The following is a 21,451-nucleotide window of genomic DNA, read 5'->3' as shown; positions in this document are numbered from 1 at the left end:
AGTCAGACTGGCAGATTTCAGACAAGGTTGCAGTCCCTAACCCTCTGTCCTGGGTTGCAGTGTATTCTATTAGCATCCTCATGAGCTGGTGAAATCAGGTGGGGCAGTGTTTCCTTGCCTCCTCCCCCCAGACTATCTTTCTGTTAATGGCCCATCATTGTCCTGCCGCCTGACTCAGAGATAACTCCCTCCGGACTATCTTCTGTTAATGAGCCTAATCAACACTCTGCCTCATGACTCATTACCCCATTGTGAGATGCTCCACCCAGAGGGAGGAACCAAGCATCCCATCGTGGATATAATCTGGGACTCTGAACACCAGAGACAACCCTTCCCACTGGATTTCCAGAGGACAGGAGCTACACAGCCACCACTGGACTTCCAGAGGAAGAGCAGACTGTTTCACTACAGGATCACCGCTTCAGAGGACTGCAGCCACCATTCTACCAGACTGCTACCACCACCCTGCCTAACAGGGTGTCAGGTTGTACCTTGACTCTGTCAGTTTGACAGTGTTTTCTTTTACTTTTTTTTTTCCTTTTCTTTAATTTCCCTATTAAATTGTTATTCTGACTTGGTGCCTCCCACTGGTTTGTTTTCAAACTAGTACACCCTCTAATGGATTTAGACCTGGCAGTGGTCTTCACTATGTAGGTATTTGAGCCTAGTGCTTCATCTTTTAAAATCTGGTTTTCCCTGTAGGGAGAGATCTCTCCATAGCAGCAGATTAGCTCATGTTACATCTGCACAAGAGAAAACAGTGTCCCTTCTCACTCACAAAGGATGCTTCTTAATATTGGTGCTTTTGAGGTTTTGTGTATTAGCAGGGGAGTGGAGGACTGACGGATCACTTCATGTGGTAACCTGCTACTGTTAATTTGGCTTGCCTTTGAAAGCCTGGTTATTCCATGCCTCAATTAAAGCAGATAATTGAAAAAGTTGCAGGCTTGTATATGCGATTTACAGCAGTGCACAAGATACTGTTCCAGTGTACAACTGAACTCGCATATCTGTAACTCAGATTTCCTCTGGATAATTTATTCTTGTGGGAATGAAAAGTAATTTGCATCAACATAAATTTGTTTAGCTATATCTGTGCCAAACTGTCTGCATTTGCCTTCCTCCTTTGCTTTCTCACCCTTCCAACAACTCTACAGTCCTAACCAGCAAATCCACCTATTGGCATCACCTCTGTTTCCCAGGGAATAGAGTACCTGGACAACAGGAATGCCTGACATTACCTCCTTGTATGAATACCAGTGTTTGGCCATATTCTGCCTTTTTCTATCCCTCAGTTTGGATGCCAGAATAGCTAGAATATACAGTATTTTTGTTAGACATTTACCATACCTCATCACCTAAGTTAAGATCATGGATCATATCAGACTCTAGGAAGAAATTAAAGCAAATTTTCTATCAGGCACAGAAAATATGGCATACTTGAGAGTAGTACCATGTCAGTGGAGAAACAAGATCTCAGACGAATTTCTCTGCAGTGCTATAGTGAGAGTAGTGTACCAACAATTCCATGAACAGCAATATGAAAACTTTATTATCAGTGTCACATGGAGAGTTTTACACATTACCAACTGCTTCAGATCTTAAATTGCTGAGACCCATTGAAAAACAGCAACCCTGTTAACACAGACTTTAATCCAGCCACAGGGTACAAGATACCATGTTTCAGATGCAAAAATTGCCATATGAAAGCAGTAGGAACTGCCTATCTCCATCTTGCTTTCTTAAATTTCTTCCAAGATGATAGCAATTTGTATGAAGGGCCAAGATAGGCCCACAACTGGAAGGAGGGTTGCTCAGCTGTGTCATGAAACCCATTATCACACTTCCCCCCAATGGAGGGGGAAGAAGGGAGATGGGAACCATTGTTCTCTTCATTTTATTTTTGTACATTTGCTTGTATTTTTTGTGCCTTCACTTGTTGTCTTTTTCGTCGTATCTCCCTCAGCCTTCATTAAGAGTTACGTTTTTCCTTTGCTGTTTTGTTGCACAGATTAGCAAAATATCTTTCAACATTAAGAATCATGTAGAATGATGAATTAACCAAGCTTCAAAAGGAAAATTCCTCTTAACTCAATGCCATGCTGTAATTATTTTTTAATTCAAAGATAGCACTAAGAAACCTATGCCATCTTTCTGTATCCTTATTTTAAATGAGGACAGCTCATCTGTAATCAAGTGTGTCCAATATGGCAGATAGGCTGTAGTCTGCTATTGGAGATATCTCTGAGATGGGTGGTTCCACAGCATGTTTTAAAGCACACAGAAAGAGATAAAAAGGGAGGTACCTCGAATATTTAAAAACAAACAAAAGAACTGAACAACCCAAGTGGCATTCTGGGAAGACAGAAGCTGTACTAACATTCTCCAGAGTCTTTAGTGTTTTGGAAATTTAATATTGCAGACTGTTGTCCAAATCCGGAAAATCACTGCTGTTAACTGCAGCTCACTGCTTTATTTTGTTTTGGAAAAGCAACAGCATAATAAAAAAAGCTAATAGAAATACTGAAAACTGTTAAGAATGTGGAAAGTTGACTCAGCAATTCATGGAATCATTGAACCACAAAATGGTTTGGGTTAAAAGGGAACTCAAAGATCATTTAATTCCACCCCTCTACTGTAGGCAGGGACATCTTCCACTATCCCAGGTTGCTTCAAGACCTGTTCAACCTGGCCTTGAACACTGCCAGGAATGGGGCAACCACAGCTTCCCTGGGAAACCTGGGCCAGGGCCTTGCCACCCTTGCAGTGAAGAATTGCTTCCTAATATTTAATCTAACCCTGCCCTCTGACGATTTAAAGCCATTCCCTCTTGAACTGTCACTCCATGCCTTTGCCAGTAGTTCCTTTCCAGCTCTTAGAGCCCCTTTAGGTACTGGAAGGGGCTCTAAGGTTTGTCCAGAGCCTTCTCTTCTCCAGGTTGAACACCCCCAATTCCCTCATCTCATTTCCAATAGCAGAGGAGCTCCAGCCTTCTGACCCTCATTGTGGCCTTCTCTGGACTTGCTCCCACAGATCCACATCCTTCTTAAAATAAGGACCCTAGAGCTGAACACAGTACTGCCGGCAGCATCTCACCAGAGCAGAGCAGAGGGGGAGAATCAATTTTTTTTTTACCTATGCTGAGCAATCTCATTTTTCAGGAACTGATTCACCCCACTCATAGAAATGGAGGATGAAGGGTGAAAGAAATCTAAGAAACCCAGATGGGATATGTCATTCCTTAAAACCTGTTTAGGTAAGATAAGGAACAAAGCCTGCCAACAGTGTTCCACTCAATTTAGAAAAGTCATTTCAGTGGAATGTCAGAATAATGCAAAGTGGTCAACACTGAACCATTTCAAAAGCTTGTGGGAGCATCACATTTTTAAGCTCTGGAACCAAGGAGGAGTATCAACTCACCCTTGTTTTGACTGCTTAAGATTCTGTTGCTTTGGGAAAGAAATGTTTGTGTTAATTTAAAATAGTTTAGTTCTGTTTTGATTTTCATGTTGCATAGTAAATACAGTATGTTGTCATAATTAAAAAAGTTAATTCAGTCCCTTGAATTTTCTTTTGCAGGTATCTTGAGAGGGTAACTCAGAGCAAAGCCAAATGCTGAAGTCTCTGTATTTTAAGAAACATTTCAACCTTTTCAGATTTTCACTCAATATACAAAAAAATGCCATTATAGTCTCACTCTGATATAAGCTGTTTTTACAACTTTGTTTTCAAATGGGGTCTGATACACTACAGGCTCTCTGTAGTGAAAACCACATGCAATTTGACTCATAGTTACAGAGGATGTGTTGCACAATTGCTAATGACTTCTGAATGTATAATTATGCTTTTCGGTTTGGGTTTTTTTTTTTTTTCCGATGAAGATCAGTGTGTCTTTTATTCAGAGTATGCAAACTGCTTGGTAGTATGCCATTAATACTTCTCCCTACACGTCAAAGTGACTGGCATTTACATAGAAACAACAGAAGAGATGCTTGTAAGAGCAGAGATTGAAATGATCCTGAATACTGTCTGGAAAAAAAATTGTACAAATGCTCCATCTGAACTACCATATTGCAGCCTTTTGTTTAAAAAACTGAATTCCTTGAGTGTAAGTACCTATATATCTAAGTCACTTATGGATAGAGGTATATCTGAACTACCAAAAAAAAAAAAAAAAAAAAAAAAGGCAAAACAATTTATGTGAAAACATGAAAACATTCAAACCCTGTGCAGTGAACCATGGCACTAAAGCCTATTGAAATGTTCCTCTAAGAGTGGGTTAGATTCCCTAAAACCAATATGTAATAAGTTTTGAATAATGATGGTTATTTGAATAGCTGTGAGATGACAAAGTACATAAAAAGGAGATAACTGAGGAGGATGAAGGGGAGACTGAATGAACTGCTTTAAATCTATATGCTGCTATTAGAACAACAAAAAAATATATACATCTTGAATGACTAACATCAAGTTCATTTTCTGCTTTTGGCAGTAAATACTTAATTCTGGTTTCATAAAAGGAACAATACTTCATGTTTGATCATTTGAAAGGTGGGAATAATTTTTTTAATTAAAAAACGTTATTGCAGTTGTTTAATATAGATGATAACAGACACCTGGAATTTTGTTTTAAGCATTCTCACTCAGGAAAAATCACATTACACCAAAGGAAGAGTGTATCTGTTCTCTTTCGTTTTTGGCTATACATACTTCATGTATATATGTGTATACATATATATTCACTTCATATATATTCTTATACTTGGCTACACGTCATTATAACTACTCTGTTGAAGTAAAAAGGGGGAGGCATATGAAGTTTACTCACTTAGAAGGTGGGTGGACTAAAAAAATAGCAGCGACTCATATAAAGGTGTTTTAAGATTTTTTTTCTGCTGACCCTCTGGCATTTGTCTGACAGAACCATATCCTACACTGTCCATCAGTAGAGGAAACCATCACTAAAGCTACTGTATTAGCTCATTTCCTTATTTGGGCATGCTTTTAAATCAGCTTTGTAATTCTCAGTAAAAACACAAAGCATTCTTGATGTTCTAATAGCTGTCATTTATCAGCTATTATGCCACTGAACAAAGGCATTATTTTTCACTGAAAACCTCAGTAACTTTTTTCTTGTTATGCTTTTATTCTACAGAAAAATGCCACTGTATCTCACTGATGAGAGAATTAGTGTTCTTTGTATTCAAAGTTTTCTCTCCCGTTTAGTTTTAAAGGCAACTGTAAAGGTTTGATATTTGCACATGAAAGACCATAGCTTTTACGGTTTTATTTGTCTGTATTTTACATTTACTATAGTAATGGGTTATTGTCATTACTTAGCGTTCCATTTGTTCAATAAGATCTAGTACTGTAGAAAAGGGAGAGGTTTGTTTACACATACACTTCTGAAAATGGCTGATTACTAATCTAACAACGCAGGGATTTTTCTTTCCATTTTTTGTGTTTCATGGGTTTGGTTTGATCTATCTCATTGCTTTTTAGAGGAAAAGCGAAAAAGGAAGCAGAAAAGAAGGTCCTCTCTCCTCTCTTGAAGTTCATTTTTATGTGGATAACATTTACTTTCCTAAGTATGTGTTTCAACCTTGAGTTTTGAAGTATCAGTTCCTACAAATAGCAAATCAGTCGTTCTGAGTGAAATATACCCAGCTTTTAACAAATGCAAGGGAAAACCTAATACTTCTAGTGGAACACAGGGAGAACCCAGTTGTCTGACTATTTTGGGAGATTAACCTGAAAAGGAAACAGCTGTCAAGGGAATAAAAAATGCACAAGTGCTGTAGCATTAAAGGAGCTTATATTTATTCTGTTTACAAGATCAATCCTACAATTTCTTATATTTTGAGCTATGTATTTATAAGTAATTATTAAAAACTTTTCTTTATTTCAAATGTTACCAGCAGATTTTACAAATCTGATTTTACAAAATGCTGCAATGTAATTTTCATTTATAAAATTCCAGAAGGGATAGGGAAGAAAATGTGTAATGTGTTTGATAATATCAACCTCACATCATATACACACCCACACCCCACCCCCCCCCCCCCCCAAAATTAATTTAAAAGTTTAGACTATTACTCTCCATTCTGCCATTTTATCATTTTATCTTGGGCGCTTACTTTAACAATGTCACTGATGGTCAACTTCTAGTCCAACAGGACCTCTAGGGTTTAGAGCAGAGCTGCTTTCCAACTGGGTGGTCCCAGGATATACTGGTGCCTGGGGTTGTTGTTCCCAGCTGCAGGATTTTGCATTTCTTGAACTACACGATCTTTATGTCAACCCATTTCTCCATCCCTCTGGTTAACAGCACAACCCTCTGGTATATTACCTACTCCTCCTCGTATCAGCCTGTCCTCACAATGTCATATCAGCAGCAAATTCATTGTGCACTTTACACCACCGTCCAGATCATTTGATAAGATTTTAACTCCCTTCATATGATTTGAGGGTGGGCAAGCCTAGTGAGTTACTACCTCTTCTTATAAGAAGTCAGGCATAACAATACAGTCTCACAAGGATACTAATAAATGGCTGGCTTGACGTTTGAGGTTAAAGCAAGATATTTGTATCATACAAAATTCTATTATAATGTTACCTTACTATGGTCTTCTTTCAGGGTCCAGTGACAGAAGGTGAATGGCTGACTTTTCCTCTCCAAGTGTATGTGCAAGGGAGAATTCAGCAAGTCCTCCATCTATATCGAAACTGCAAGCTTAAACATTTGAGCTTAAACAAGGCTGGAGATTCAAGGTAAACTCTGTCCCATTGCTGTATCCATTGGTCCTGGTTTTCTCTAAACAAATGGTTAGGGGGAAGAATAATCTCTCATCAGAAGAGTCTGGCACATCTTCTTTAAAGCCAGGACTTTCTCACTTTGAGGGCCAGTGCCAAGCAAACAAGGGAAAATATAATTTCTTTGTTGCAGGAGAACTAAGATTAGGTTTAAGGTTTTTTTCTCCCACTGCTGTAATGGCAATTTTTAGAAAAGTGTTAAGTACTTTGTGCTTATATTTTGGCAACCATAGGTGATTTCATTAGAGCCCTGAGTACAAGTATGGTGAAGTGTCATGGGACAGTTGGTATCTTTTCCCCCCATACAGAAATAACCACTTCCTTTTCAAAAGTAATTCAGAATATCTGAGTCATTGAGGGTCTGTCTCAGAGTGCTATTTCCACCACGTTGCTGTTTTTGTGGTTTGCTTAACGTGTGAGTTATCTATACTAGCTTTCCTTCAGTTTCAGATTCATGGCCTTGTCATCTCTAGAGGAAAAAAGAAGATAATATTTTGGAACAAAATACCATAAAATCACAGAATATTTAGGGTTGGATAGGATCTCTGAAGATCAAATGATCCAACCCCCCAGCCAAGGCAAGGTCACAGGTGGGTTTTGAATATCTCCAGACAGAGACTCTACAGCTTCATTGGGCAGCCTGTCCCAGTACTCTGCCACCCCCATTGTAAAGTTCTTCCTTATGTTGAGGTGAGACTTCTTGTGTTTTATTTTATGGCCCTTATTCCTCATCCTGTCACTGGGCACCACTGAAAAAAGTCTGGCACCTTCTTCTTGGCACCTGACTTCAAGATATTTATATGCATTAACAAGATTCCCTATCAGTCTGCTCTTCTTTAGACTAAATAGGCCCAGCTCCCATGGTCTCTCCTCAAGACAGATGCTCCAGACCCCTCATCATCTTTTGTGGCCCTTCTGGACCCTCTCCAGTAGTTCCCTGTCTTTCTTGTACTGTGGAGATCAGAAGTGAACATAATACTCAGGATGTGACCTCACTCAATATGATATATTATGAATTATTGTAGATATCTGTTCTCTTCCCCTCCCTCCCCATATTGTTATATGACTTTCTCACCAATGATTCGTGAGGAGGAGGCTCTTCTCTATAGCAAGAGTAAAAGTAATCTTAAATAATCCAAGAAACCTATTGAGCTAATCAGGTAGCATAATTTCATTTAAAATAGATTTAATTAGCACTACTAGTTAAACTTCTTTACTACTGACATCATCATCATCATCATCAACTATATAATAAATTATAAATAATAACAACAATAACAATAATAATAATAATAGAAACAAAAAATGACATGTGCCTTAGAAGTACCAAACTCCTTTTAATTTCCTCCAGTAACCCTTCTCTCCCTTCTGTTATAATGTGTTCAGTGTCTTAGCTATCTCTTTTTATCAAAGGTCCAAAACAATTACTGCAAACAAGTAGTGCAGACTTTGAATCCTCTCTTTATATAACTTCCTGCCAAACCTTCCATTTAGACATATAACTTCCTCTTCTAAGAAAGTCTTTTGCACTTTCTTACCTAACTCAGCTGCTTAAAATCTGATCCTTATCTCATCTTTTACTTAAACATCTGCCTCTCTACCAGTCAAGAGGTGTTAAAAATTGCTTCCTTTCTCTTTATTTCAGAGTTTGTGTAATTACAATTATATTGCCATATTTTCTGTGCAAGATAACATTGCAAGAGGAGATTTTTGAAAGTATAACTCTCCAATAGTTAAGGTATTACTTTAAATTTTGCAGCCTAAAGTTATAAGAAGTATGAGTAGAGACTTGCTGACATTGAAGTGCATATGCCGTGACCATGCACTCATCTTACGACAGATTTAGGACAAGTAATCTGCAGCTAAAACTAGAAACTTGAGTCAGGACCTGGAAATGTAATAGACTTTTGAAGGCAGCAGACCTTGAGGTGCAGTGCATTAAAGAGTGAAAGGGTAATTCCACTATGAAACAAATATGCTAGATCTCCATAAGTAAATGATTCTCCACAGATATCACTGTATGCCTTAACACAAGTAGTTAAACTTAGGCACAGTACCTATGCTGAAAATCCATGGAAGCCATTTCCAGAGGTGTATGTTCCCCAAAACAAATTCCAGGAACAATCCCAAAGAGTTAAATAGAGCAGCTCATTTCTTTGTGAAGCAGAATTTGATACATTGCACTCTGTTTACTTCATTTGTGCTTTTACTTACAATCCTCAAACATAGCAACAGTATACCAAAAGAAAAAGCACAAAGAGCTGATACAGCTGCTGCACAATGAAAACATATTTCAATCTCTATTCATGGCATCCAGAGAGAAGAAAAAAACCTTAGTAACAACTCCCAGAAATTAAGAGTGCTTTTTTTTTTTTTCCCCCTTTTCTTTGGAGGGAGGGCTGAAGGAATATTTTTCTTATATTCTAGTAAATACCAAATTAGTGTGTGGTGCACTGTAAAGTCTGAGATTTTTTATAAATATAAGTTATGGCACTCACATTTAGCCTTTCTTATGAATCTACTTTAGTAATGGGACCAAATATACCACATAAACTAAGAAATTAATTTAATTGTTCCCCTTCTTGCCACTGCCATGTCAAGATCTGTAGGACTAACATGCACCTGGTCCTATTTATATATTTATTTTTAATTATCTATTATCTGAGGGGTTTTTGTTACAGCTAATGAGTTAGAGCTTGAAGCCTGAAGAACTTGTTAATTTAGGGTTTCTGAAACAGAAAAGATAAGGAAGAACAAAGAAATAATTTCTTCCTGCCACTTATGCTGAATTGAAGTTAGTTTACCCTTTTTCTTTGTATTAGATAATCTGTAAGTACTGCTTTTTTTGTTTGTATTTTGTTATTTCAGGGCTGTATGTGGCACCTCTTCCCCCTTTTTCTCTGTGATGGTACTTCTTTCTTTGTTCCAGATGAAAGGAAGTTTTGCTGCTTTTATTCAAATCCTAGTGAGCTGGACAGCTGCCAAGGTTTCCATTAGATGCCTTCAGCTCTAATTACACTCAGCCCATTTGGAGCTTCAGTTCAGCTATGTCATAGGAAACAAAAGTATTTTACTAACAAACCTTTAAACTTTTATAATGCATGACATCAGTAATCATTAGCATGTCTTTGGCTACTGTTTGTGTGTTTTGAGTGCATAGTTAAAAACATTAAAGCACTTAGGTATGTCTATGGGCTGTGTGAAAAAAGTACAGTAACTGGTGTTTTCACTCTCTCCATTTTACAGACATAGTATTTTGCATCAGTAATGCATTGAGTTATACTGGAAGTGTTCAAGACCAGTTGGATGAAGTTTGGAGCAACCTGGTCTAGTGCAAGACATCCGTGCCCTGTCATAAATGGCTACAGCTAAATAAGATTAATCCAACTCTATATGTGTGTGTATACATACAAGTTTATGTACATCTATCATGATGTATCTTTGAGCACAACCATATCTAACAGACTCAAAGGGAAATCCTCTTATTTGAATCTTGGAATCTATGTTAGCATCTTTCAGCAGTGCAGTTCGTTATCTGACAGAGCTCATGTTTCAGTGTTTTATAGATACATAAAATCATGGACTGGTTTGGGTTGGAAGAGTCCTTACAGATCATCCAGTTCCACCCACCTGCCATGGGACACCTTCCACTAGACCATGTTACTCTAAGCCCTGTCCAACCTGGTCTTGAGCACTTCAAAGGATGGAGCAGCCACAGCTTCTCTTGGCAACCTGTGCCAGGGCCTCACCACCCTCACAGGGAAGAACTTTTTCCTAATATTTAATCTAAACCTACCCTCTGTCAGTTTAATGCAATCTTCAAGCTAGCATCTCATTCAGCTTCTGATTTCCCATACAGCAGCCATTTCAGATAGTTGTAACAGAAGGATGATCTCTGTCCTCACCTGCCTTCCAAGTCATTACTGGGAGACCAGATTTGCTGGCAGTCTCCTTTTATTTATGCCTTCTTGGTTTTTGCAAAAAGATGCATCAATTTCTTTTTATTGCTTCTTCATATTCATTAGGGCATTAGCACTCAGAGAGATTGTGAACAACAGCAGTTGTAAGCATGAGCTCGTTATGATCCACCTATCTATCGCTTATAAATTAAGAAGAAGAATTTATAAGTAAATCAGGTGGTATTAGAGCAATGCAATAATATACTATCAGATTCTTTTGGTAAGAAAACATCTGAAGACTGAAGCAGTATGTGCATGATGTTACTTCTCTTTATTATGAGAATGAGCCAACTGCTCTGTATCATTCATGATTTCTTTCAAAACTGAAATCATCTTCTTTTAGTTTCCAGGTAGTGGAAAGGCATCATGTGCAGCAGTGCTATGTGACTTTTACTTTTAAGCCATTATTTAATTCATGAATTTGTAATTACTCTTTCCTACTTGCATTTGTTGAAAGCAACCCATTTCATTTATAATAGAAAAATCTATGCCCTTCATATACTTTTTATGCAACAAAGTTCTGATGGTTGATGTTTCTCTGATGTCTTTCATTTAGCTGTTCTATTTACATATTTTAAATCATTGAAGTTCAAATGCACATTGTATGCTGAAATATTTAAAAGTATATAATTAAAACTTGCAAGATAACATGCAGAACTATTTGCTTCACAGTGGCCAGAGTAAGATTCCCATAAACTACTTGCGAGCAGTGTCCAGGTTTTGTTCATCCCATATGCTACATCAGAATGTGCAACTTTCACATATATATAACTTTTGCACCCTTATGTTCTCTGAAGAAAAGATCACAGATTGTCATCATACATATATATATAAAATGTAAGAATACAGATGGTATTGTAATTGAATAACAGAAAAGACTGTTATCCTGGACATTGTAGTTGGGGGAATCCTTTATAAAATTAATAGAGGCACATAAAGACCTCCAGTGTGTCAGGAGATAGATGTTAAAGAGGGGGTGAATCACCCTTCGCAGATTATCTAGTGACAGTACAGGGCACTCACCCTAATGTAAACTACGTGTTCAACTTCCAGTGCACCACCACCAAGTATGTTACCATAACCTTCCTAGTTTACATTTTCTTGTTTAAACAGCCAGGATTCACATCAAATTTTTCACTTATAGTGGTATCCTGGAAACTCCACTTTCATCTGTCATGACAAGCAAGTCTGGCTGATGAAGGCTGGAGATGGCTGCTCTCAAAACCAGCAGGAAATTGCAGTGTCATGTCAGGGGGTGTCAGGTGACAACCTTGTTTTACTCACACAGGTATATGGTAACAGCCCAGCACTCTGTGTCAATGTCTCGAAGGTGTGTTTGGTTTTCACTGTAAGTCTGGGGAAGCACCCATGGCTGTTTGCCTTGTGTTCATGTGAGGATAGGGTGGGCTGTTTCTGTATTAGAAAGAAGAAGTTGCCTGACATCTGGAGAATACCCTATCTTGAATACTCCTCCTGAATATTATTCAGGGAGACAGAGTTCATGGCAAAGCAACAAAATGCAGTTAAGTGGAGAAAGAAATGCATCTAAAACTTGAGAGCCCATTTAATTCAGGGGATACAGTACTGGTTTTTAGTCCAGAAGTTACTATTTCTGAATAATTTCAAAAAATACCAAGTTTTTCCTCAGATTGTGACATATTTCAGTGGTAACTGTTTTACCCTGTGCCTAATAGTGAATCATTAGAATTAATGTGTCATTTGCACCAGCTTGACAATATACCATCAAAGAGTTCACCGTTATTTTTGACACATTCAGACTTACCTTGCTGGTAGAAATCAGATTTTTCATCTGATACAGCGACATATTAGAATTGTCGTTGCACTGAGGTAGTGACAAAGTGTGTTTTATCTCATTTCCTGGCGACAACATGAAAGTGATGTTAAAATAAACTGTCATTTGCTCTAATATGAACTTTCTTTTCATTCAGAAGCACTAAACTGCTTATTGCCATGATGTTTTGATGCTGGAAAAGAGAAAAAGCAACTTTTTTTTTTTAACGAAGAATGAATCAGGATTTTACAACTACAACAAAATGCAGAAAAAGGAGAGATGTACATTGACTTCAGCAGGCTTTGGATCTTCAGATTTTATCAGGAGAGTTCATCAGGTGCATAGATGTATTGACACTGTCAAGTACTAGCACTCACTATACAAGATTGGTGAATGCTTCTTCTCATAAAATCATTTGTCTTTGAGATTTTATGTTTTGGGGCTTGTGAGATTGCTTGAACAGCAGAATGTCATATTCCAGCAAATGAGGCAATGTTCCTCTGGGTGAGGGTGAATCAACTCATGTGTCTGTTAGTCACTGAGGAGCTGTCTGGGTGCAGTACAGTAATAAATGTAAAGCAGGTAATCCTTCCTTCATTTGTTTTGTAAAGATGTCAGAAATATTTATATTTTAAAGAGAACCAAAGCCAAGAAGCAGATGCTAACATCCCATAGGTATGCGGCCCAGTTTCTTAAGATTTGTTTCATCTTCTTCTAAAATGAAAGTGGTTTTGTTTGCTCCAACCATGACATGCAGCCTTGCATACCTTTTAGTAATGCTGTTAGATTCAGTCTCTCATACTCAGTGTCCTTCACAATATAGAATTATTATATGATTTTAATTTGATTTGTTTTATATGTACTGGAAATAAGTAGACACCTAGTGGAAGGTGTCCCTCACCATGACATATGGTTTGGAACAAAATTATCTTTAAGATCCCTTCCAATGCAACCTATTCGATGAAATCCAACCTTGTTTCCTTGCACATTTGTAACATACATACATAACTCATTTACCCCTTTGCTTCTTCAGCCTGGGTGAACCAGATACAAGCCTAATACATATGTTATTTCTAATTCTTCAGAGCCATAACTCTGCCAATCCTGTAGACATTGTGTTATTTTTGTTTGCCGTCGAAGTACAAGTAATATTTCTAGACTAGCTCTACTAGGAAGTGGTAATAAAAAAAACCCAAACCAACAACTGAAAGACTTCTTTCTTCTCTGTGATGCTATTCTTATTGAAAATTTGGTTTATCAATACTTTACCACTTTCTTGTCAACTGAACTTTGAGTTATGTAAGAGATTTTTTTGGTTAAGGACTGTGGGATAGTTTTTTTTTTACTGTGGCAAGTAAGCCCCATTGGGCTTACTACAGCAGTGCTTCTGGAGCTGGCTGCAAGAAGTTTCAGCTGTCATTGCTCCTTATAATTCTGGTTTTTGGATTCTGCTTTCAAAACGAGATATGAAGCCTTAAGTTGGAATGTAGCAGACATTCATGTGACTGTATATTCACCCTGATGTTGATTTACAATACCATTTGTTTTACAAGACTGGCAGGAAGCAACACTGTGGCATTTAAATTCCCTGCTTGCATGCAGCTCTGCCAAAACAAGTTACAGATCTATTGTACCTTTTTTTTTTTCTCCCCTTTCAAATGCAAGTACCTCTGGAATCATTTTCTGTAATCAGGTAGGAAAAAAATTCTGCAAGTTTGTCAGATGGTGCTTGACCTTTTGGGCATTTTCCTCACTCTGAAGTGTTATTTAGCAGTTATTAAGTTCTCTTTCCTTAGGCACTCCTTGCTTTTCTAATATTTCAGTAATCATTTTTTTCTCAGGCTTTGGCTTCCACTATTTATTTATTAACCTCAAAAAATATCTGGCTCTTGTAATGATTTTTCTGATGCAACACTTTTCTTCTGGGGGTGCCTCTGAAAGTATTCCTGAAGCTATCAAAGAGTCACCAGCTAAAAGTGAATTCTTGTGGTTAACATGGTGTTATTCTTCTGAAGGGCATTATTCTCCACATCTTAACACTTTTCAGTGTAAGAGCTCTGCCTGTCTTTATCTTCCTCCCTTTATGTTTATTAATTTAGAATAGTCAGGATAATATTTAGCAAAATAAATCAGTGAAATAATTAATTGGTAGACCCAAGTGTCTGTTACCCTCTGTCTTCTTTTCTACAAAATGTTTGCTTGAAAGGGATCAGTAGGGCTAGCTGATCATTGGGATGAGTGTTAAGTCTTTTCAGATATGCAACCATCTCACAAAGTGTTCTCTCTTGCCTGAGCTAAAGCATTTTTAATGCTGTTATGATGTTATATGGTGGGGGGTATCACTTTGGTCATCTTGGGTCAGCTGTCCTGGCTGTGTCCTCTCCCAGCTTGTTGTGGGGCAGAGGAGTAAACAGAGAAAATGTAAATGCCCTGTGAGCACTGCTATCACTGGTCTGCTATCAAGGCTCCTTTAGCCTGAAATCCAAAGTACAGTACTTTATGCGTTGCTGTGAAGATAATGATCTCCATCCCAGCCAGACCCAGTCCAATCAGTAATAACTGAAAAATCACTTACTATAGGGGAGAAGGGGAAACTCTGTGCAGAGCCCTACAATTCCTTTTTTAATGATGTGCCATTTAATTTTTTTTTTTTTTAATAATGAAAAAACGTTCCATCAACTTTGTGTGGGGCACCACACAAATATTTCTTTGTGGAAGATTTCAGAAAGTCTGTATTTCTTCAGAAACAAAGCAATTTTCTTAACAGTAAGGAGGGATAAATTGCAAAGCAAGTTCGTTATTTTTGCAAGAGGATGCTTGCAAAGTTAATTATCTTACTTCAACGTAAGCTAGAAGTAATGTATTATTTTAAAGAAAAAACACACACAAAATCCCCCAAAACTCTAAACAAAAACACATGCCAAGAACTACACAAATAGGGTAGAGGGGAAATGTTTAGGATAAGGTGTAATTTATTCAGTGTAAAGTTAAATCACAGCTTTATGTTGTAATCCAATTTAAATTTTGTGTAGGGTCCACAGGTGCTGATATCAGAGTTGAATGATATTACAAAAACGTCCTGATTGCTAACCTAGGGACAATTCATAACTTAAAATTTTGAGCTTTCATGAAAATCCATCTGATTCAGCTTTACCGGTCTTTATATATAGTTGAAGAACTGGAGGTCCAAGGCAACGGAAAATTAAGAAAAATCTAAGTCTAAGATCTGAAAGCCAGTTCAAACCCCCAATATATAATGTGATATTTCATAAACTAGCACTGCCATAAAAAAATACAAATTATCTGTTTTCTAAAATGGGAAAAATCCAAAGTTGATGCTGAATTCATGTTCAAATCAGGAAAAGGAAATACTAACGTGGAATAAGCTGAACAAATTATCACAGAACATTTCTACTCAAACAGCAGATGCTTTCAATTACTATTCATTCAACCTGTAAATTTTCAAGGCCCGACCTACAGTTTCCCTTGCTTGAAGGACCTGGATATTTTAAATTTGTAGTATTTTTCATTCTTTTTCAATTCTATCTGTAACCCTGTGAAAACCTCAGGGGGGAAAAAAAAAAAGAGAGAGAGATTTTTCTGCCTGTTTTTATTGTCCTATTCTTTACTGAACCTGAGAAGGAAGTCAATATGGCCTTTAAGAGAAGAAAAGTTACAGCTGCTTTTTATTTACCTGAGAACTGACAAAGCTATCATCTATGAAAGGTTATTGCAACATTTTATATGCATGTTTGTTATCCCAATAAGAGCACAGCTGTTTGCTTTATTAGTAAATTGCAAATGAAGTGGAATTTTCAAGTTAGATACATTCACATGTATATGTATATATTCACAACCTCAGTTCCTGATGCTACAATTTGCAATAATTGAGAAATATTTTTTGTTTTATTTTCTTTCATATGTGGGCAGGAAGATCTCATTTTTCCCAATTTACAAAGCTGTTTTTAAGAGGGAAGAAGAATTAAAGTCTGAATTCAGTATAGACCACTGGGTCTTTTTGGAAACATTTGAATTCCCTCGCAAGACTCAGGAAAAGTTTACAAAAATGAGAGGAGTTCTTTCTGTTTAGGTAGTTATGTAAGAAGAGGAAATAATGTGGTTCCTGATGCTATATCGAATATTACAGCTGTGCAGTAGGACTTGCTTTCAGAGTTACGTGAACGCAGCAATTCTAGTGTAAGTATTGAATCCACCCACATGATAAGAGCTGAATTAACAAAGTAATCTGCAAAGAATACATAAATATCTGCTTAGCTTCATAAAAAAACAGGATGCGAATGTTTTATCTTCTGCACACAGCTCTGAAATGTATTCCTTTGTTTTCCCTTGTCCTGTTCTGAAGCCTCAACCAGTTGATAGGTTGGACATGCCTACATTGTTAAAAGTTACTGCCCAAAAGATTTGCACTGAGTGTTTGCAGCCTGTGGACATCCATACACTGAGCATAATCCCTGGAGCCATGGGGTAACAACTCTAGAAACATATTTTGAGGGGGGGAAAGTGAAAAGTTCGCATTGTATACATGATGTCTCAGTAATTTTATAGGCAATAAAAGGTAGCAGTTTACTTACATTTAATTTGCAAAGATTTGTATCTCAGTTGAAGGAACATCTGTGATCAACCACCTAAATGCCCAGGCTTGCAATCAAGGGATGACATCTGTGTTGCCAGCGGGACTGTCTTGCCTTCAGCCACCGTGGTAATATACACTAAGCCTGCCTTTGCTGTGCTGCTTGGTGCATATGAGCTAAGACATGATGTATCAAAGGGTTGGAGAAGGAGGAAAGACTGAAGAGTGTCCATCACAAGAGGTTTTCCAGATGTGGAAAGGGTGCTAGACAATCTCATCTAGGTTCCCTTTTCCATGAAAGGTTGGACCAGGTGATCTTTTGAGGTTCCCTCCAGATGGAGCTGTTCTGCGATCCTCAGTAATACGTTGAGTGGAGCAGGGTTAAAGCCAGCCTATAGCCATCTTCCTTATTCCCAGTGACATTCCTTATTATCCGTGACTTTATTTAAAGGTGGAAATTATTACAGAGAAGCCTCTTGTACATCCTTAATAGAAAAAGTCTGTGTTGTCCTCTGTTTAATTCTATTAAAAAACACATAATCTCTTGTGTGGTATTGAAGTATTTTTGGCTCTGTTGGTTTTGTCTCAGGAAAGATTGGTGGAGTTTGCTTTGGAAATTTCTGTGTTCGTAGTATTCAGATTTAGAAGAACACAAACCTGATGTGCTGGCATGGTGCATTCTATCACTAACTGTAATGCACCTGTTGCACACAATGGTATTCAATGAGAAGGACATCAGGTGGCAATAACAATTTGTAGTCTTTTATTTGAGAAGGCAGGTGGTCTTGGACTTACATAAGGAGTTGGCACAACTGTCCTGGTATTAAGGTTCAAAAATTGTTACAATTAGTGTGGTTTTAGTTCATAGCCAGCCATTTTGTAATAGGTATATAGTTTCTTAGGATGCTTGTGGCGGAACCTTGACATGCCTTTAATGGTTTATTTATAGACTGTGGTTGTTGGAAATGTGCCTGGAGTAACAATTTCTTGATTTTTTTCCTCCCCAAAGAACATGTATCTAAATGGATTTGAGCATCCATGAAGGCAATAGAAGGTCACAGAATGATGAATTATACCATTTAAATTAAAAATAGGTTGTAAATTTGAATGGACAGCAATTTTACATCATTGCTATATTAAATTGAAAGGTTATATACATTACCAATCAAAACTTTATATCCTTCTTTCAGGTAATACACTTATTTCAGAAAAAAAAAAGTGTTCTCAAAATTCCTAAATGGGGAATTGTTTTCAAGCCTTTGAAGATGTCTTCTCAAAGAGCATGCTGAAAAGGGAGAGGAGGGGAAGGCAGAGGGGGAGGGGGTGACGAAGGGGGAGGAGGAAAGGAAAAAGGAAAGGAAAAAGGAAAGGAAAAAGGAAAGGAAAAAGGAAAGGAAAAAGGAAAGGAAAAAGGAAAGGAAAAAGGAAAGGAAAAAGGAAAGGAAAAAGGAAAGGAAAAAGGAAAGGAAAGGAAAAAGGAAAGGAAAGGAAAGGAAAGGAAAGGAAAGGAAAGGAAAGGAAAGGAAAGGAAAGGAAAGGAAAGGAAAGGAAAGGAAAGGAAAGGAAAGGAAAGGAAAGGAAAGGAAAGGAAAGGAAAGGAAAGGAAAGGAAAGGAAAGGAAAGGAAAGGAAAGGAAAGGAAAGGAAAGGAAAGGAAAGGAAAGGAAAGGAAAGGAAAGGAAAGGAAAGGAAAGGAAATGTCTTTCTGATAGGCTGTCTCTTCAATGAGAAATAAGCCAATAACTGTGCAGTACAACAAACAATAATCTTAGCCCAGGCCCCAAGGAAGATAAAGATCACCAGAGGGAACACATCCTACAACTAAGGTCTTGTATAACACAACTCTGAGAAAAAGGGCAACCACCCTGGAAGAAAATGAATCAACATAATGTGAAGGGATTACTAAACCAATACACTGAATGCTTGTTACAAATTAGTTTTAACACACTCTAGACAGATCTGTCAGTATCTCAAACTTTTAAATCCTGTGACGACTACAAAGAGGAGATGAGGACTGTTGGGGCTTAACCCCAGCTGGCAACTGGGTGTCACACAGACATATGCTCACTACTAAGACAGTTGTTCTGGGGGTACCCAGCCCCCTGAGCAGGAAGACAGGGATGGGGAGCAGAATGAAGCCCATATAATCCAAGAGGAAATGCTCAGTGACCTGCTACCAGTTAGATACACACAAGTCTATGGGACCTGATGGGATCTACCCAAAGGTAGTTTAGGAGAAGGCAGAAGTGCTCTGTGAGGACCTTTTAATCATTTACTACCTGGGGCTACCCAGGGAACTCCCAGTTGACTGAAGGTTGGCAAATGTGATGCCCATCTACAAAAGGGCTGGAAGGAGAATCTGGGGAACTACAGGCCTGTCTGCCTGACCTCAGTGCTGGGTAAGGTTATGGAGCTGATCATCTTGAGTGTGATCACACAGCACCTACAGGACAACCAGGGGATCAGGTCCAGCCAGCAGGGGTTTAGAAGAGGCAGGTCCTGATCTTCTATGACAAGGTGACCTGCCTAGTGGATAAGGGAAAGATTGTGGATGTTTCTACCTGGAGTTCAGTAAAGATTTTGACAGTCTTTCCCACAGCATTCTCCTGGACAGACTGGCTGCTCATGGCTTGGATGGCTACACTCTTCCCTGGTTAAAGCACTGCCTCTGGATGGCTGAGCCCAGAGAGTAGTGGTGAATGAAGTGACATCCTGTTTGTTATAAACATATATTATAATATTGGCTTCTTGCAAGTATAAAGGTAGATATTATATAATGTTAGAAATGCTTTTTGCTGTGTGGATGTAGTTTTCTCTCTTTTTAGCAAGAATGTTAGCAAGTGTGAGCAAGTAAGATAACCTCCAAGCGAACAGAGGATGAAGCCCGAGGAGCTGCTAATCAACACTTTGTCCAGGGAACACAAGGGCCCAAAGGCTGCTCTGCCCGGAGAACGGGGGCCCAGGGGGGCCCAGAGCTGCTATCACCGCTCTGCCCGGGGGGCAAAGAGGCCAAAGCTGCAATCAGCCCTGACTGTCTGGAGAATTAAGAGATCCACCCTACCATCAACTCTCACCTAGTGAGCCCAGCCCCAAGAATCAAAAGAAATAAAACTGCAAGGCAGAAGAAAATACATGCTCTAAAAAGGCGGAACCAAGGAGTGGCCATGCAGAACACTTCCTAGAAAAGTTTGAATATGCATAGAGAACAGACAGTAAAAATGGTATAAAAAGGACTCACCTCGAGCATCAGGTGTGCTCTTGGCAGAGCGCCAAGGCACCCGGCCATTATCCCTTTGCTTTATTTTATGTGTCTCTTATTGTCTTTATATTAAACCCTTTAAATTCTCACAGGAGAGTGAACCTCGTTTTTCACACGTTGGTGGCCAGTCATTAGTGGTGTTCCCCAGGACTCAGTAGTGGAATCAGTCCTGTTTAATATCTTTACCAGCAACCTGGATGAGGGGACTCAGTAAATTAGCAGACGCCATCAAGTTGGGTGGAAGTGTTGATCTGCTGGAGGGCGGGAAGGCTCTCCAGAGGGCTCTGGCTTGATGGGCTGAGGTTAATTGTATGAGGTTCAATTAAGGTGAAGTGTGGGACCTGCCTTTGGGTCACAACCCAAGTTTTGGATTTGTGACCAAACCAGTGTCACTAGCACAACACTGAGCTACAGCTGAACAGTGAGCACACAGTGTCAAGGCCTCTTCTGCTCCTACATCTGACTCTCAGAACTATTTCTGTACCCTTTAGCCATAATGATTTAGTGTGATGGCAGCAACAAATGCTCAGGCTCAGAGATGACTGCAAAAAAGGTAGTCCAGACATTCTGGGATATTCTCAGACCATATGATCCAACTTGGGTGGATGCCCAACAATTATTTGAATCAGTGCTTGCTCTGGATGAGTGTATATGAATCCAGGAGCATAATCAAAGGTGGGCTGCAGATGGGATATGCTGTCCAGGAGCACAGCCAAAGATGGCCATCCCAAAATGGGATCATAGTACAGAAGCAGAGAGGAATACCTTGAGACAATGTAGAGATGAAGTTTTAAAATTCCTGGAGTGAGCAGAATGAAAAATAATTAATTGGAGTGAAGTAGGGGAATTCAGTAAGTGTAGACAAAGCACCTGTCTGATTTTTAAGTTGTTTAGCTAAACAAATGAGAATGTATGGAACTTTGAAAATCAATCACTAGAATTGAGTTAGAATGATTCACACAGAGACCATAGACAGAAAAATTAAGGAGTAAACTCCCCCTGAGTCACAAGGGATCCTCTTGCTCATGGTGGATCTTC

The 21,451-nt window shown here is 38.5% G+C and overlaps 1 long non-coding RNA gene across 2 annotated transcripts; it reads left to right on the top strand.

Moving 5' to 3' along the window:
- Positions 1-441: 441 nt before the first annotated feature.
- Positions 442-17,692, top strand: LOC116438434. Of its 2 annotated transcripts, XR_004237735.1 has the most exons (7): positions 442-484; positions 3,162-3,256; positions 3,580-4,108; positions 5,503-5,588; positions 6,638-6,771; positions 7,258-7,403; positions 12,722-17,692. It is a non-coding gene; the product is annotated as an uncharacterized LOC116438434 (long non-coding RNA). The 2 variants fall into 2 exon arrangements; XR_004237734.1 differs by lacking the exon at positions 442-484 and having other exon boundaries at positions 568-3,256.
- Positions 17,693-21,451: the final 3,759 nt, after the last annotated feature.

Source organism: Corvus moneduloides, chromosome Z (genome assembly GCF_009650955.1).
Source record: "Corvus moneduloides isolate bCorMon1 chromosome Z, bCorMon1.pri, whole genome shotgun sequence".
Classification (NCBI taxonomy): domain Eukaryota; kingdom Metazoa; phylum Chordata; class Aves; order Passeriformes; family Corvidae; genus Corvus; species Corvus moneduloides.
This window is presented reverse-complemented; position numbering and strand designations above follow the sequence as displayed.